The sequence below is a fragment of the Protopterus annectens genome, chromosome 9.part0 (assembly GCF_019279795.1).
Source record: "Protopterus annectens isolate FY-2018-M chromosome 9.part0, PAN1.0, whole genome shotgun sequence".
In the NCBI taxonomy this organism is placed as follows: Eukaryota; Metazoa; Chordata; order Ceratodontiformes; family Protopteridae; genus Protopterus; species Protopterus annectens.
In genome coordinates this window covers 575,173,484-575,188,183 of record NC_056743.1, presented here as the reverse complement: position 1 = coordinate 575,188,183, position 14,700 = coordinate 575,173,484, and positions in this window count along the sequence as shown.

Sequence of the window (14,700 nt, the reverse complement as noted above, 5' to 3'; positions counted from 1 at the left end):
CAGGATGTGCATAATCTCATTAATAAATGGCACAGACACACTTATGGATAAGTTGCAAGAGGGCCAGTTCAATTACAGCATATCTTTAGGATGTGGGAGGATAACAGAGCAGCATGCAAAAATATTCAAGTCATATTAATAACAGGAGGAGTATGCAAAGAAAGCACCCCAGTCAAGAATCACACTAGTTAACTAAACGCTGTAAGGCAGCAATGCTAGCCATTTCACAACTTTGCAGTCTTGTCCCAAAAGGGTAGCTGAAGTAAGATAAGGGCCCTAGCACAGCTTGATTCTAGTCTGATGTATAACTAGATTTTATCCAGTACAAAAATGTTCTATTGAACTGAGAAAGAAAGTTTTTTAAGTATGTGGGTTGTTAGCTAAAGTTTGACCAGCCATGGAATAGCTACACCATGATTTTTCTTTTCTTTCATAATTGTTTTTTTTTTTTTTTTTTTTTAAGTAGTAGTGATTTGCTTAACATTCTCTTCTGGGTTTTTAAACTAAGAATGTTTTACTTATTTTTAATACCAAATGTTGCATTAGTAGTTTAAGGGTTTCATGACGCTTAATTTGAATGCATCAGTCAAGTATCAATAGCACATTTTTATCCCGCTGATGTAAATACTTGATTCTTATTTTGTCTTATGGGAAACAATTAATGTTCTTTTTCTCTGTCTGATCTGTTTGTACTTGAACCACGAAAGACAGACAAACTGTGCTAAGATGTTCATAAGACACTCAAATTCTATTAAGAAGTAGAAGACAGACCGTGATCTGGGTTTCTTGAGCTGAAATGTTATCATCAAATAAGCTAAAACATTAACTGCTTTTAAAGAAAATTCCTGCTGTTGCGTATACACTGAAGTAATGTTGTTATTTGCTGGTTGTCTGCCTTCTTGTGCAAAAAGATCTTTTCTTGCAAGTTGCACACTATGGTTTCAGTCTAATGAAGGCATGATTCTAAGACATATGTAAAATTAACTCCAATAAAGCAGCCATGCATTTTCCCATTTGAGGTCCTAGAATCTGGGACTCACTCCTCCTTCTTCCTGCCTTAGAGCCATTAATGATCATAAATAATTCTGTGAACTAGTAGTAAAATGCCTGAACCATGCCAAGTGCTCATACCTTACCAACTCTGCAATTCACCTCCCCCAAAAAAACCTCGTCTCACTTCCTCATATATCGTATAACACTATTTCTCAGCAGTGTTGTCAAGTTACCTTCAAGCCATTTATTAATTAAACACCTGCTCATTAAAACTAGCATTGTTGTTCCACCATTCTAATGAGACACAAAATACAGTACTTCTTCCAGCAATGTCTGCGTATACATTAAGCCCACATAAACTCACTTGTTAATGTTAACTGCTTTGTAGCTGTGATGCATGAAGATTCTGCTGTACATATCCCATATTGTCATTTGTATATTAATGGTGCAGTGTTAGTCTGTATGAAAAATGAATGTACATCTGCCTTTTTTTACACAATGCTTGCTACTGAAACAGCTACAGGGAATTCAAATGGAGATAGTTATAGCAAATGCAGTCCAATAAAGCTTTGTCTTTTTGTCTAATCAGGTAAACATTAGAGTAGGAAAGAAAGGAGCCAAAGACAGCCTGCTTGGAATTTAGCTAAGTAATTTAGATTTTGCAGTGCAAAAGGCTAACAAACAAACTTTGATAAGGATACAGGATAAAGCATTTGCTCAATAAAAGTATGGAGAGACCAGAAGAAAATGCAGTCCATTAAGACAAAAAGTAGTTGTCACTGGGATACCATGTATATGGTGTTTTATATCTATTTTTCTTTAAATATCTATATATATATATATATATATATATATATATATATATATATATATATACATATATATTATGTTACATTTGTTTACTGGGAAAGTCCGACTGGACACAGGTCCATTTTCAGCAGAGGCCCGGGGAGAAAAGCTCCAAATAAAATTACATAGATTAACAGGCAGGCATCAACAAGTTATACAACATAGATATTTGGTAATACCTAATGGATAGGTAGAAAATGGTGAGCTTTTTTTTTAAAAACTAACCAACCCTATTGTGGTGAAACTCCCGGAGAAGGTCGATGTGAACAAAAGACCGCAGTTGCGAGTTCTCAACAACAGATGGGCTTTACAGCAGCCAAGAGGAAGAACGACAGTCCGTTAACCCAAAATAAACTAGGTCGCAGGTAATTGGTAAACTGAGGAGTTCAATTGTAAATCGGTCAACTTTGGAATTAACATCTTTGGATGAAAGCTTGTTATATAAAGGTTTGCAGTTTATTCCTTGTAACAGAGACACAACTGTTGAAGCCTTGACTGACTTAAAGGTTTTTGTCAAAAATGTGTGCTTAAAACTGATAGACAAGGACTCTGAAAGAACAGAGACTTTGTCCTTTAAGAAAGGAAGCAAGTTTATTCCAAATAACTGTCCGATTCTAAATGCCTTCATGACTGTATGTGAGGATGATTTGAGATGTTTGTACAATGAAGTACATATAGGTAAACATAAATTTAATCATTTTAATTTGTCGTATGATGAGCATATGTCTCTTAAGAAATTATGTAAAAACAAGACATAGTTATTATACAGGGTGACAAGGAGGGAGCAATAGTGTTGTTTAACAAATCTGAATATGTTGAATTAATAAAAGATTTTTTACTGGATGTAACAACTTTTAAAGAGGTTAGTTTTAATGAGGTTAAGAAAATTTTGTCAGAAGTAAATATGTTTGTATATGACTTGCAGGCACAAGGTGATATTATGCTTCATCTATTTAATTGTTTCACAGTGTTATGCCCGATTACTCCAGTTATTTATGGCATTCCTAAGCTACACAAATCAATCACTAAACCACCTATGAGACCCATAGTCTCGGGTAGGGGGTGGGTGACAGAGCCTTTGTCAATATAGGTTTAAAATATACTGAATAAGTACTTGTTGAAGTGTCCAAGTTATATAAAAGATACAGGAGACTTCTTAAGGAAATTATATGATTGGTACGCTGGTAATAGAGACTAGGGGTTTATATTTGTAACATTAGATATTAATTCTCTGTTCACCAAGATCCCCAATGACTATGGTGTTAATCCAATTCATCAATTTTTATACAATGAAGCAATTATGTCAGGTAGAGAGATAGAAACTCTTTGTAGTATTATAGAGATTGTTTTGACTTAAGAATTTTTTTTTATTCAATGGGACACCAATTTTACAGGTAGCTGGAGTGGCCATGGCTACTCCCATGGCCAATACCTATGCGAATATTGTGTTAAGCCAGTGGGAGAAAGATTATATTTTGGGTGATTTGAATCCTTTCAAAGAAAAACATTCTCTTTTATCAGTGATATGTGGATGACTGCTTTTTGATATGGAAAGGGGAGGAACAATATTTAATTATGTTCAATGAATTTCTGGATAGTACTACAACATTTTTGAGGTTCACAATGAATTTTTCGAGTACTAGGATCTCCTATTTGGATGTTGAGCTAGTTAATGAGTTGGGTATGATAAAAATGTGTGCATAGGAAGGATGTCCATGTAAACAGGTATAAACATGCAAAAAGTATGCATGCTAAACATGCCTTTAAATGTATAGTGAAAAGCCAGTTTTTGAGGATTAGTAGATTGAATACTGATGTAGTAAAATGTGAGGAACAAATGAGAGCTTTACTGGAAGAGTTTATAAGCAGGGGCTATGATGGCAAGTATGTCTCAGAAATAATGGATAGCATACTAAGAGATAGGGACATGGTAGCACCACCATTATTTAGTGAAATTAACCATGGTAGTGAAATGGTAAAGAATGTTAGCCCTGTATTAAGGTATGTTACAACATATAATATTATGACGAGACAGGTAGAAGCCATAATACGGAAGAACTGGCGAATACTTACAACCCTACTAGAATTGTCTTCACTGTTGGGACCTACACCTAGATTTGCTTATAGGACGAGTAAGAACCTTAAAAGACAACAATGTTACAAGGACTTTGACGCTAATTTGATAATTCCAATAGTGCACAAACCAGGTACAGTCCCTTGCTATAACTGTAGCTGTTGTGCAAATATTTGTAATAAAATGTTTTTTCAACATCCAATGACTAAGAAGGTATATAATATAAAGTATCAAGCTATGTGTAATACAACAGCAATAGTATATTTGGCTACATGTACAATATGTGATGGATTTTATGTAGGAAAATTTGTAGGGTGACTGAAGGACCGTATCATTGAACATAAATCAGAGATTAGGAGAAAGGTAGAAACTAATGCTCTAGCTACACATATGAATGAGAAAGGCTCATTGCATTGTTTTAGGTTTAAGGTACTAGAGGTAGTTTATAAACGTTTGAGTGAAGGGACATTAATAATAAGTTAGAGATGGCTGAATATAGGTGGATTATTAGGCTGGATGCTGATAGAATACCTGGTCTTAATAATATGACAAGTATCAAACCAATATTAGTAGCTAGGCAGAAGCAATATAAATAATATAGCTCCCCACCTAAGATAGGCAGTCCGTCCAGAGTAATTAGGGTTATTTTTGTAGTTATTTTAGGTCTTTAAAAATGTAGGTTTTACATTATAGTACACTTATTTATGTTCATATGCATTTTTAGAATTTTTTATGTAACATGAAAGCTTAAGAGATGTTAATTAAGTGTGGGATGGTATTGGTTGGCTGTGTCATGTGTTCTGTTGAGCATATTGTATAAAAATGGTGTTCTTTAAATGTGTCTTTTAAATACTGAAGAAGGGTAATCCCGAAAGTTTATTTATTTGTTGAATAAAGTGAGCGTTTCTATCTAGTTGTTTTTTTTTTGTTTTAATACCTAATGGATGGCATAAGATAACAGAGCAAAAAACCTGATGAGGAATATTGGCATATAGTTTCCTATGTAGGTAATCGCCATATAATACTTCTGCCAAAAAAAATGAGGTAAAGTATATAATGCTTCTCTTACAAGATAGATATATATATATATATATATATATATATATATGTTGACCTTATCTACTTATCGAATGTTCAAAGCAGTGAACATTATAATATTAAACCAGAAACACTGAAAACCCAGAACATTGAAATCTTAACAAGAAATACAAAACCTGCTACCATGATCCTCCACAATGAAAGTTTTTCATGTTCGATGCTTTGGATTTTTGATATTCCTGATATGATGTCACAACATTCACTGTTGCGAGCATTTGATGTTTAAATAGGGACCCATATATATGATTATATAATAAATGGTGAAACTATTTCATGATTGACACTAAAAACATTGAGCAAAACACATTGATCTTTCATTATAGATACAACATACCATGGCGACATATGTAGACAGAAAATGGAAAGAAATTTCCTTACCTGATGCACTACTCATAACCCTATCACACATTCTTCTCAAATTTGTCCGAATACTGAGTGTTATAGAACTGGCTTTTTGTAATGGAAGCTACACATTAAGGTTGGGCAGCGATATAGTTAGGGTTAACATTTAATAACACATGCTAACCCTAACCCAAACCTTGTTGCTAACTCTAACATGCAGTTTCCCTTAAAAAAGCTCATTCCACAACACCATCACTACACACAAGACAGCTTGGACACTCACCATGCAAACATACACATATATACACATATATGCAGTAACTAAATCTAACCCCTTACCCTATTCCTAAAGCCCATACACTCACACACTAACTCCCTGCACCACCACTTACCTTTCCTCAATAAACTGGAACTTGCCCAAGGTAGTGATCACACATGGTCCTTTGTTCACTTGCATCATACAAATGTCTGTCAACAAACTCAGATGTAACCATATATACAGGGGAACGTAAGAGTACGGGAATTCTGTCCTACTCCTATGGAACATGTGTTTTAGCCTTTTCCTCTGTTTTACTGAAAAGCAAACAAATGCTTTGGACCAGAAGAGTTATGGGTCGACTAATATATAGACATAGACACAGATCTAGAGATAGAGACAGAGATATAGATATAGTTGTGTCCATTTCTGCCTGTTCCATTGTAACATTTTTAGTAAAATGGATATACTGTGTATGTCCTCTCCAGGCAGCAGCTTCATCTCATGCTTCGGCCTCAGGCATCCTGACCAAAACTTTTGGATGTAATCACTGCATCTCCTGCACGTCATAACAGGAAAGATATGTATTATATGCCTAAACCAGTTATGCCTACTGACTGTCTTATGAGATTAGAAGTGATGACTGAGAATGTAAGAATACATAAATAGTAAATAATGCACATCCTCACCCCAGCTCAGTACTTAAAGACAAAGGGCTAGGAAAATGATAACAGTAATAAATTGTACATCAACACATTAAAGTATGTTGTTATATTGTGCCCGCTGTAAAATCTACTTTAGTTAGATAAGTGTAACCTTAAGGGAAAACGTTAAATCTATGGACTGAGGAACAGTCTCTTCCCAGGACAACCAAACTGAGTTTTGTGATAACTATTTACAAGTTCCAAACCAAAGGGTAAAAAGGTCTCATAGACAACCCATTCAGTAAAAGCTGTAAGACAAATCCAGCCAAGCTAGAATTTTCACTGTGTAATAAATTAAACCTCCTGTAATGGAAGCCCCTGGGGTATATACAAATGACACCTCAAGGTCAGAAAGTGTTTCAGCTACATGGCTTATGAATGTCCATGACATCTTTTTCACTTTTTAAGTCTTTATGGTTGCATTCAGGCTAATAAAGCCAAACCCCACTAGTTGTGAACAGGCATGGTTCGGCCGTTTTATTGACCTTGTCAGCACATTATAAAGTGGATAGTTTAGCAATAAAGGAGGTTAAAGGTTTCACACAATGAAAACTCTAGCTTGGCTGGGTTTTTCCTTGGAGTATTTACAAGTTATTGCAGTTTTCCATTATTATATTTATTGCGCTCTGCCATTTTTGATTGCAGTTTATAGGATGTGTAAGAGCAGATTGTGTCACGAGGGGATGCAATTTGTGTTTGTACCTTTCATTTTGATAACTGTCTTGCAGAAATGCAACCTTCTAAAGAATGGCACATCCTTAATTCTGCTATTTAATCCAAGATAAAACAGTGAACTAGCCATAGTAAGAAATGTGACACACAAGCTAATTTTATATACAGATCAGAATCATGTCAATTCTGTTGTAAGCAACATGAGGCTTACAAATGGAGGTATTACTTGCATAGATGCTTATCTTTATGCCTTCTTTTCTTTAGCTTAAAGCATGCTTGTTTTTATGCAGGTATGATTTGATTCAAGTAAAATGCTGTGGATATCCAGACTCATTTAAATGTTCGTGAGCTCAGTCATTTGATTATTTAGAAGTTGCACTCTGTTGTTGCGTGTAACATGCATGCTTGTTACTTTTTAACACACTGACTTTGCAGACAGTAGGAAGTTTACGTTGCTCCCAGTTAAACCGCTTTTAAGGAAGATAGAAAAGTTCAAGTTACTATTGATAATTTAAATGGGAGACTGCTATCACAACTTAAACTGAATTTGTCAACAGTTTATTAGCTAGGAAGTCTGATTGTCTGCAGATTAGTCTTGTGGTCAGTTATAGACAGGTATAAACAAGAAACTCCAGTCATCTCAGAGTGTCCAAAAGGACTGAGTTGGGAACTTACTGGTTTCAGTGCTTTTGTACTAGAGACAAGCTTGTCTTCCACATATTAATGACCAACACTCTCAAAAGTGATCGTTAGTGTAAAACTGCTGCTTTTTGCACTAAAGATTGTAGTATCACTGTTGAGGGTATTTCTTATTTCTCCAAGATAGTTTGATATTAGAAGTGGTAAATATAAATAGCAAGTTTATGGTGGATATGTGTTTACTGGGGAAGGGTAGAGGCAGTGAGGCATGTCATCCTGCAAAACTATTTATTTTAGGGTATTTTATTTTTCATTTCATTAGCTGCTTACATTTAAATTAGTGCAGTCCTTTTTATTTTAGTTTTGATGGTTGATCTCAAATAAGTCATTCTCAGGGAGCCCTTTTCTCCTGACTTTTGAGTGGGACATTTGAAAGCACAGACCCAGCCAATTTCTAATTCCTTGCCTACATATCTGATGTTGCTTAGTTGTCTCTGACGGCGGAAATTCTACAAGACACATGACTACACTTCACACTGAAAGCTACAGTCGTCACATATCATAGATTATTATTCAGTGCACTGCAAAACTGTCATACAGGAGTTCAGTTGTTGTTTTGTATGACAAGTACTTTCATTTAATTTCATGCTCTTTGGTGAAAGCTTAGAGTGCATTAATTATGTTATATACAATGAGTCTGGGCTGTCAGTACCACATTTTGCCTACTTACACTTATTGAGGGTGTCGTTTTCGTGTTAGAACACAAATAAACAAGTGTTCTTGGGTTCTGTTCAGTCAGCTTTATTACTTACAAACACATTACTACTGTTGACTATTGACTGTAACTTAAGTAACTTATATACAACTAATGACTGATCATGCATGCTTACTCCCTAGCTGCTTCTACAAAATGGCACTAAGGTTGCGCATGTGCGGGTTATGTACGTGTACATATAGCCTCACACACTTCTTAAAGATATAAGCATACACACTTTACAATCTGATCTACATCCTCCCTGTTTGAGAACTAGACCATGCAATTATTATGAGACTGTTTGGCATGCAGAAATCACAGTTAATCCATAGACATGCATTATACAATATTAAACATATAGGCATGTACAATCAAGTCCATGTTGCTGCATATTTCACACTTGGTTTAGACACTCGTCCATACTGTGTGACATAAAACTGGGAAATAGATTTAGCAACTGGGACAGTTTCTGCATAATGGTTGACCTGTGGAATGTTTGAATCACTTTCTGGAACAGAATCATACTTTTGAACACATTCGGGTCTGCAAACAGTGTCGGACTCATTCTTAGATTTAGAGGTTGCATCACAGATACAATGTTGTCATTGCAGTGATGATGATGTTCTGGTACAGGAAGGATATGTTTGCAATTCGTCCTATACACCACTCCTTCAGAATTTTCCAAGTAGGATCTCGGCTCAGCACAGATGCCTGTAATCTGTCCTATTCGATCAAAACTTTTTTCTGTCTGCATTCGTACCCTCTCTCTTTCCCTCAACAGACAAAGTCTGCTCGATCTGTCGTAACTAGATTTCTGGATAGTATGCTTCTTAAACAATTGAGCCTTGTTGGTTTTAGTGTTCTTCGACTTAGGCTGCAAAAAACTTGAAGAAATGGGTAACAGAGTTCTAGTTTTCCTGAAAAGTATTCTTTCAGTAGGTGAGCCAAGAATATCATCACGGGGTATGTTTCTGAGATTAACCAAATTCAACAACACATCGGTATTGTCACGCTTTGACATTTCAAGTAATTGCTTTGCACTCTGCACTGCTCTTTCAGCCAGACCATTGGAAAGAGGATACTCAGGACCACTAGTGACGTGTACAAAGTCCCATTCTTTTGCAAATGTATGAAACAACTGGCTAGTAAACGGAGCACCACTGTCAAAAAAAAGTCTGTGCGGACCACCGTGAAGCGAGAAATGATGTTTCAACTTAGTAATAACAGCAGTTGAGGTTAAGTTTGGTAGTAGATCAATTTTGAACCAATTTGAATAAGTGTCTACCAAAACTAAGTAGTGTTGATTGTTCCACTCAAAGATATCACTTGCTACAGTAGACCAAGGTAGTTCAGAAATTGGACTTATGTGAAGCAGTTCTTTTTGCAAATGTGGTCTAGTAGTATTACTTGCTGAACAAGTAGAAAGAACTCTATCAATGTTTTTCAGTATTGAAGGCCAAAATACCAAATGTCTTGCTGTTCTGTTAGTGGATGTGGATCCTGGGTGACTACGGTGCAAAATCTGAATATATTCATGTGGTAAGGAAGCAGTAACAACAATTTTAGGACCTTTGAAAATAATGCCATCTTCCTTCAACAATTCATCTCTTTTTTAATTCTCCAAATCTTTTGGGTTTCTAATACTATGGCGGAAATGGACCCCATTCATATGTCAGACTACAATTAAAGTTCATAAAATTAGTATTGTTTCAATCTTTTATGTCAGCCAGCAATGCTCTTCTCAGCACTCGCAGTGTGCCCAGTAATGATACTTCTGCGATTTGTATGGGGTTACATGTATTAGTAACATGTCTAAATACAATTGTAGATTCTTTTTATAAGACTTGTTGCTCCTACTGGTATTGGAACTGTCTGAATATCTTTCTTCTACATTGCTCTTGTTTCTGCCTGCAGATCCTGATATTTTATGACTTTGTGTCTCTCTGTTCATAAGACATTGTAGTCACTGGGTGTAGTGGTTTCAATGATCAATGCTACTTTTGTCTTCATTCTTGGACCACTATATCTGTTTTTTTAGCATTTATCTTTAAAACTGTTGGTAATGGGGTGATCCCATGTGATATAAACTTCATCATTTTCTGTGATGCTTTGTGGCTCATGTTTCTAGGAATTTTCAGCCACTTCAATACCATAATGTTTGCACAATCCCCAGTGGAACAGTATTGCCACATTATTATGCCTTTCAGCATACAGTCCTTCTGCCATTAGTATGCCACAACCAGCAATAAGGTGTGTGACTGTTTCCAATTTAGTTTTAAAAAACTTAAATTTGTCTGTTTCTCCCACATGTTCAATGGACTTTATAAACCAGCATGTACATAGCCCACTACTTTGGCTGCCAATATTAACCTTTCATCTCTTGGTTTGAATTTGCCTCTCCTTAACTATTACTGTATATGTTCCTGATCAACATGAGGTTCTTCCAGAAGTTTTCTATACTTGCAAATATATTTATGCTTTTTCCACATTTTTTGCCTTCTCATCTAGTCCTTCATCTTATATTCTTTCTTTTGTTTTTTGGCATATTCAGTTGCTGTATGATTTTTCTCTACTTCTGGTTTGATTTCCATTCCTGCTTGACACCGATATGCTTCTGCTAAAGTAAGTGGAGAAGTCCTCTTAGATTTATTCCTCTCATGTTTCAAAACTTTCACTACATTTGGGTCTTGTGAGGTGAACAAATGTGTGTGGAGTCCCACAATTGCGGATCTATACATGTAATCAATTTCAAGGAGGCCCATCCCTCCTTCGAAAGGGGAATATATAATCTTGGTATACACTGATTTTTATAAATCATTTGGTGAGCATGAAGCATCCTTCTTCTATCCAACACATTTTTGACAAGTCAATCACTCCAGAGCTGAATGTTAGGACAGGAAGAGCAAATTGGTTTATAGCTTGGATTTTCTTCCAAGATGTCAATGCTGTTTTCAGAATTAGTCTTCTAAAGTATTCCTTACAAAGTTTTATTCGCATTTGCTCATGTTTTATTGCTAATACTTCATCAATTCCCAAATATTTATGCACGCCTTCTTGCTCAAGTTCTTTTATATCACATTCTTGTCCCAAAATGATGTTTTCCTGATGCTGCAGTTTTCCTGTTTTAATGGCCGCTTTTGCAGGTATCAAGACCAAATGACAGTCTTATCATCTGAAAAACGTTTGACAACCTGCAGCTGTGCTTTCAGTTTATTGTCTGATGAGCTATACAGTTTTAAATAATTGACAAAGAGAAGATGAGAAGTCTTTACACTTTGTTTTCTAGAAGCCAAATTGTAGCCATGGCCTAATCTGTTAAGTAAACAGCTTAATAGGTTAATGGCAAGGCAGAATAGCAACGGTGACAGACAGTCACCCTGGAATAGACTCGTTTGAATTTTTATCCCTTGATTCAGCTTGTACAACAATATGACAGTCTGCACCTTCTCCTTCATTCACTGCTGGTGTATACACAAATAAACGCTCTCTTTCTATGGCCTCTGACCCAGCTAGGTTTAGTAAAATGAATGCCCTCCTGCTGCTTCTATGAACATATCATACTTTTTTTCAAATATTCCCCAGTTCTCTGCAATATTCTGATCAAACACAGGTGGTAGGGGTTTTTGAAGTCCGTCTGCCATATTAACAAATACCAGCAAAGGGTTTTACAAATAAGCATAAACATACACACATGCGCAAATGCCAGAACTACTGCCAACAATTGTCCAATGCCTTTATACTTTGAGCTTATACCTTTGTTGGACTTTTCGGAATTATGCGAATAAACAAACTCATAGTACATTCAAATAACTGGACTTTGCAAAATAAACTTCTCAGGCAATTGGATACTTTCTGAATATTATCAGTAAAGGCAGAAATGTTGCAGTCATTTGCCATCACTTCTTAAAGTAATTTATCATCATTTTAAGAACATTCAAGAACTTTACGATATGACTGAATAATTCATAAGCACTGTAAAACTCTTGGTCATCTTTTACAAGAAAACACCTCATCAGTGTAAGAAACATGTCAAGCAACTACACAATGCAAATAAATCAAACATCCGTTGCCTTAAACTCAATAACTTTCGAAGTAATTGGACTTTGCGAATAACTACATACATTCACACTGAAATGTCCCGAAAATGGCAGCAACTTACTTGTCAAATCTTTACAGTATAGGAAGCACTCTGTAATGGCCGTACTTTGTGAATAGACACACTCAGCACAAGAAACTTTTCAAAATTGCTATGCTTCAACTGTATTACACAAAATAGTTGCTTTTTGCACACAATGAACTCTTCAAAATACATGCACAGTAATAAGCACACACTAAGCACTTTTGCACAGTATGCGATACTTCGAATAACTGCAGTTACGCCCTTGATACAATATGAAGTCGTAGTTATGCCCAAATACAGCACTTTGCCAAAACACATGCAGTCGCCTTACTTTATTTTCACTTAATGCGCCCTTTTCTTTTCTTTTCTTATTGTAATTGTTTTGGTCGTTTAAGACCTTTTTATGCCCAATACACTTTTCTTGTGCACGTTTTACTCTAAACATGCCCAACTTTGCCTTAAACAGACTCTTTTTACTTTAAACGTAACTCACTTTGTTTTACAATTAGTCGTTCTATTAAATACTTTTATCTTAAACATTTTCTTTAGTTAAACTTTTTATACTTTCCACTTGCCTGATATTGTGGCTTGTGCCCTTATAATGCCCCTTTATTATCTTTCACATGGAGTATATCATTTGTGTTATTTCTCATTACCTTTGATTCTTTCTGGCTATGTTTGCACACATTTCTCACGGTTTTCCTTCACTGTCTTTTTTACATCTCATGGCTCAAAGCTAAAAACACAGCATCAATGGGACCAGATGGTGTCCCCGGCTGTGTGCTACACGAGCTAAATGAGGAATTAAACCCGCACATAAGGCAGCTGTTTAATCTCAGCCTTACCACAGGATACGTGCCCAAGGAGTGGCGTACGGCAACTGTGGTCCCACTCCACAAAGGCGGTGCCTCTACGGACCCTGGTAATTACCGCCCCATAAGCTTAACAAGTCTAGTCTGCAAAGCTATGGAGAGGATCATAATGGAGCTCATAAACAAAGATATAGGGGACTTGCAGACATTGGACCCGACCCAGTTTGGCTTCGTCAAGGGCAGATCATGCCTTTTAAACTTGGTCGACTTCTTCGAAACAGTCACCAAGGCCATTGATGAGGGAAAGGCAGTCCATACAGCCTACCTTGACCTTGCAAAGGCTTTCAACACAATACCCCACTCGGGTATTGTAGAAAAACTTACCAGCTTAAATGTAAACCCATATGTCACAAGATGGGTTGCAAACTGGCTTAAGGACAGAACCCACAGGCTTAGAGTTGCTGGCGCTATGTCAGACTCCAAGCCGGTCACAAGTGGTGTCCCACAGGGCTCAGTCCTTGGCACCCTATTGTTCGGCATCTACTTCTCAGAAGTACAGGCCAACATGGGAGGACTTTGGCTGACAAAGTTTGCAGACGACTGCAAACTGGGCCATAGTGGAAAGTGCATCGGACACGGATATCCTTCAGAAGGGACTCACGGAAACAGATAGCTGGTGCCAGATCCATGGCCTGAAGTTAAATGCCAAAATGTATAGTCATACCCTTCGGGAAAAACAAGGTAACCCCAAGCTACCATATAGGTGGCAATCCACTAAGCACAGAAGAGGTTATCAGGGACCTGGGGACCCAGGTTGACAGTGGCCTTTCTTTTGACACTCACATTGCTAAAGTGGTTAGAAAGACCTTCTACATTGCCCACCTGATCATGAAGGATTCACATCCAGATCTAGTGAGGTCATTGTTCCCCTGTACTCTTCATTTATCAGACCAATGATCGAGTACAATGCCCCATTCAGGATGTATCTCACCCGACATCTGCAGCAATTGGAGAGACCCCAAAAGTTCCTCACCAAAAGGATAAAGGGACTCCAAAATCTGTCATATGCTGCCAGATTGAAGAAACTCCAGCTCTATTCAGTCGCATACCGTCTGCTCAGAGGTGACATGTGCCTGACATACAAGGCCATGTCCAACCCGGAATTAATGGACATGCTCCACCTCAAAAATCCAAATCCACCAAAACCACTAGAGCAAGCGACTTAAACCTTAGCACGGATATAAATAGGATGTGCTGGAGGGATAGATTTATCACTCAGAGACTCCCTATGCTGTGGAATAAAATCCCGGTCCATGTGAGGCAGAGCACCTCGCTGGCTCTGTTCAAGAGAAATCTTGACCTGTGGATGGGAGATCGTAGGTTTACC